This window comes from Tupaia chinensis, unplaced genomic scaffold (assembly GCF_000334495.1).
Source record: "Tupaia chinensis unplaced genomic scaffold, TupChi_1.0 Scaffold000100_1, whole genome shotgun sequence".
Lineage (NCBI taxonomy): Eukaryota > Metazoa > Chordata > Mammalia > Scandentia > Tupaiidae > Tupaia > Tupaia belangeri.
This window is the reverse complement of record NW_006159564.1, coordinates 2591164-2596025: the sequence shown is the minus strand read 5'-3', so window position 1 is coordinate 2596025 and position 4862 is coordinate 2591164.

Sequence of the window (4862 nt, the reverse complement as noted above, 5' to 3'; positions counted from 1 at the left end):
CGCCTCCCCCCCGCCCCCCGGCTACGATTGGTCGAGCTTCGGGAGGGGCGGGCCGCGACGTTGACTGACAGCCGTACGCGCCCCAAGCGGAGCCCAGAGGCGGAGACGCGGAGTTGGCGCCCCCGGGCGTGTGTGCGCCGCTGGGCTCCCAGCCACCGTGCCCTGCGGCTCTCGCCCTTCTGCCTGCTGGCCAGCCCCTCTCCAGACCCAGCCCCTCCTGACCTTCCGGCACCAAAAATCCCTTGGGAGCATCCGCCTCAAGGCGTTTTTTTCTGTCTGCAAGAGGGACCACTAACCGGAGTACCGGAGAAACTCACTTGCCAAACACCAGCACAGAGGTGGCGAGTCCTCGACCCCTTCCACGCTTTGAAATGAATCACCTTCTTCTAATGCCTTTGAAACAGCCTTGTTCCTCAGTGTACCTCATGTGGCTCTCCTTGTAAAACTGCCAGGATATTTTTTCCACACAATTTTAGGTTATCCTATTTCAGACACTCTTCTAACAGTTAACCGTTATGTAAAATTCAGGAACTGAGAGAGACCTTCGCAAACATCCAGAAGCACTTGCTCAGATGCTCTGCAGTTCTCAGGGCTCGCACAGTGGGGTTAACAGAATCTACGGAGCAAAGTGCAGGCCCAAAAACTATGCCTGCCCCCACACTATTATGGCAAAATTGAAGAAGTATAAATTACATCTGACATTAATTATGTTTATACTTAGTGACCACAATGGACTCAGTGTGCTCAGTCAGATGTTTTCATGGCAGGCCTACATGCATGAGTAATCAGAATCATCAGAATCATGATTAGAATAAAGGGAAGTGCTGCTCTAGAGCAGTATCTTAAAACTTTTTTTTTAGGGTTTTGCTGCTTGGCTCATGCAGTCTGTGGGGAGAGACTGAAAATGAGAACTCACCCCCCACCACCACCACCCCCAAGGCAGATGGCCACACAGCAATCCCTTCTCCCTTGGAGATTAAGGGCACACATGCCTAGCCTAATTTTCAAACCGTGGGATCAGGGACTACCACCCAGCAGTTGGCCATGTGAGATTTAGCACTTTAACCTCCATGGCTCCTGCTGGCCCAGGAGTAACCGTTTCACTCTTCTTCCTCAAAGAAATAACATCCTCCCAGAGCCTTTTATGGTCATAAGGTGACTTCCATGTCTCTGTCCCTAATGAGGAAGAGTTTTGTCCTCAGTAGGTGGACCCTCAGCCATATCTTTTACAGTTTGGCCGACTAACAAGTGGCAAATACTCAGGACATGATGACTTCTAGATCATGGTTTTGGACCTCATTCACCACCAAGCACTCAAACCTGAAACGTTTGAGTGATCTTACATCTATTTTACAGTCATAGCCACAAATGAGCACCCCAAGCAAGAGAGGCCTGTCCATCACTACCATTCTTAAAAGGTTTCTCGCTGCTGGGCCAGTGGTGGCATGGAGGTTAAGACACTGGATCCCATGTGGCCAGCTGCACAGTTTAAGTCCCTGACCTGGCAACTTAAAAATAGCACTGGGTGTCTATGTGTGTGTGTGCTCAAAAAATCCCTAGAGAAGACTGGAAGAAAAGGGACTGCTGTATGGCCATCCCCAGGGGTGGGGGGTTCTCACTTTTCCTCTCTCTCTCCCTCTGTTTCTCTCTGGGAAGCACACATGCCCTGTAGCAAAAGCTATAAATAAAAAGGTTCCTCACTGCAAAGTCACCACACTTTCAACTCAATGCATCCTAGAATACTGTTATGCAAAGACTAAGGCTCTTAGCCTACCTGGGTCAGGAACATAGCTTTGCCTCTCACTAGCAGTGCTATCCTAGGCAAATTACTTTCCAGAACTTGTTTCCTCTACCGTAAATTAGGCTGACAACACCTGCAAACACCAAACCTAAGAAACTAACACTAATAAGATCAGTCTTATGGACTAGTGGTTGAGAAATCCCACATGGTCAACCATGCAGTTCAAATCCTGGTCCCTGCAGTTGACAAAATACATCAGGTAGGGCCAACAGGTATCGTGATGGTTAGGGCACTAGATTCTCACGTGACTGACCACAATTCAAGTCTTGGACGTGGCAGATTGCGTTCTCATTTTCTGTCTCTCTCTTGTCTCTCTCTCTCTGGTGAGTGCATGTGCCTTAAAGCAAATTGAAAAATAATAATTTAAAAATTGATATTTTTTGAGAGATTTTTGCAATAGGCATGTGCACTCGCTGGTGAGCTAGATAGAAAGCAAATCGCCCCCAGGGGAAATGATCACGCCTCAAACCCTCCTCCTCCATTCTCCTCTCAGGATTTTGGGCATGTATGCACATGTGCCCATCTTGAATTGAAAGCTTCCAGGTCCGGGACTTGAACCGTGGTTGGCCAAGTGGGAGTCCAGCAATGTAACCATTATGCCATCTGCTTGTCCCAATAAATAATTCTTTATTATTATTATTTTTTTAAACTTAATTATTTTTTATTTAATTTTACTTATTCATTCATTTATTTTAATTTGACTAGTGAGAGAGACACAGGGGTGGGGGGTGAGAAAGCAAGCCACCAGATCTAAGACTCAAACTGGTTAGCCCTGCTTGAACTGTGGTCAGCCATGTGGGAGTGTCCAACACTTTAACCACCATGTCACCAGCTGGTCCCCAGTAATTCTTTTCTAAAAGAAGAAAGAAACACACACCAGGCATGTGTGCGTGTGTGCCCAAAATTCTGACAAGATAAAAAGAAAAAAGGAATACACCGTTGTGACTGCACTCCACTGAGGGGTGCTTTCTCCCTCTCTCTGTCTCTCTCAGGTGAGTGCACATGCCCTCTGGCTTGTAAACAAAAACAAAGCAAAACAAAAGAATGAATATAAACTATATACTTTATTTGGATTTCACCAGTTGTTCCCTTTGGTGATTCAGAATCCAATCCAGGATACTATATTACATTTAGTCATCCTGTCTCAGCCTTGTCCCATCTAGGATAGTTTTTCCAAATCTTTTCTTGTTTTCATGACTTTGAAACTTTTGAATATTGGTCAGGCAGTCTGTAAAGTGTCCCTCAATTTGGATCTGTCTGGTGTTTACTCATTATTAAATTAGGTATTTGACAGGCTACCAGAATGAAGAGCCCTTCTCATTGCCTCAGATCAGAGAGCAAAGGAGGACGTCAAGAAGCTTTATCACTGGAAATGTTAAACCTTGATCACTTGGTTAAGGTAGTATCAGGTTTCTCCATAGTAGTTTCCAATTTTCCAGTTCCATAGTCTGTTAGAAGCAAGTCACTAAGTCCAGCCCACACTCAGGACAGGTAAATTAAACTTTACTTTCTGAATGGAGGAGTATCCAAAAATGTGAGTATATGTTAAAACCACTGTAATAACTAACATATATTTAGGAGAAGATACTTTGAGGCAAAGCGAATACCCTGCCCCTCCTTAACAGTTTTGCCCACTAATTTTGGCATTTATCAGTAGACCTCGTCCACTTGTTACAATTACTATTATCATCAGTTAGCGTAATGGCTATGTCACTGGACTCCCATGTAGTCGACCGCGGTTTGAGTCCCGGAACCGGTGGCTTAAACTCAAGCCAGGCACGTGTGCGTGCGTGTGTGCCCAAGATCCCGAGAAGAGAATGAAGAAGGGATTGCAGTGTGACCATCCCCCCTGGGGGTTGATTTCTCGCTTTCTGTCTCTGTGTCTCTTTCTGGCGAGCGCACAAGCCCTATAGCTAAAAACAAACAAACAAACAAACAAACAAACAAAAAAACACAGCAGGGAGAGAACTGACTGGACATCAAATCAGCAGAATACAGGCAGGCTTGAGAAAGAAAGAAATCCCCAGTGGGGCAGGATCACACTGCAATCTCTTCATTTTTCCATCCTATCGGGATTTGGACCATGCACGCATACACGCCTGATGTGTTTTTCAAGCCACCAGATCCAGGACTACAACAGCGCCATTGGCCATGTGAGATCCTGTCCCATTAACCCCTAGGCCTCCAGGCTGCCCTTGCTGTGGTCTTCTAATGGTGTTTTTATTTTTTTCTATTTTCCCTCTTCCTTCTACATTATTTGAAAAATCTTCTGTAAAAACAATTTGTCTCTCCTCTCCCTCTTACTTATTCAGTAATATGTGTATCGGGGTACACTCATGGATATATAGTTTATTCCTTGTTATTTTCTTGCTCACATTGTTTTGGCTTTGAGGCCAATAGGTGGTATGGTGGTTAAGATGGCTGGATTCCCACATGGCTGACTGCAGTTTGAGTCCCAGACCAAGCAGCTTGAAAAACACACCAGACACGTGTGTGTGCATGTCCAAAATCCCAAGAGGAAAATGGAGGAGAAGGGGTTGTAGTGTGGCCATCCTCCATGGAGAGGGGAGGGAGGGATTTCTCACTTACCCTTTCTCCAGTGAGCACCAGCACCCTATAGCAAAACTGAAACAAAACAAAAAATGTTCCAGCTTTGACCATTGGGACCTCTTTTAGACTGAGTTTTTGTTTTCTGTTTTGCCAGAGGGCACATATATATCATAGAGAGTGTGGGAGAAAGAAAATAAATTCCAGTAGGGTGTAGTCACACTGCAATCCCTTCTCTGTTTTTCCACACATCAGGAAACACACACAAGCACCCAGTATGTTCCCTCGGGCTGTTGGGACCAGGATGCAAACCATGGTCAGCCATTTGTGATTCAGCTCCCTTAGCAATTAGATCATATGGCCAGTCTGACTGCAGGCTTTTGACATATCCCATCATTTGTTTTTCACTTCCTTATTTTCTGGCACCATTCGATGTTCTGGGTTCATTTTGTTTTTTTTTCCTGTCCTTGTCCTAGAATAAACCATTTCTTCAATGAGCCTTGCTCCTCTTTCC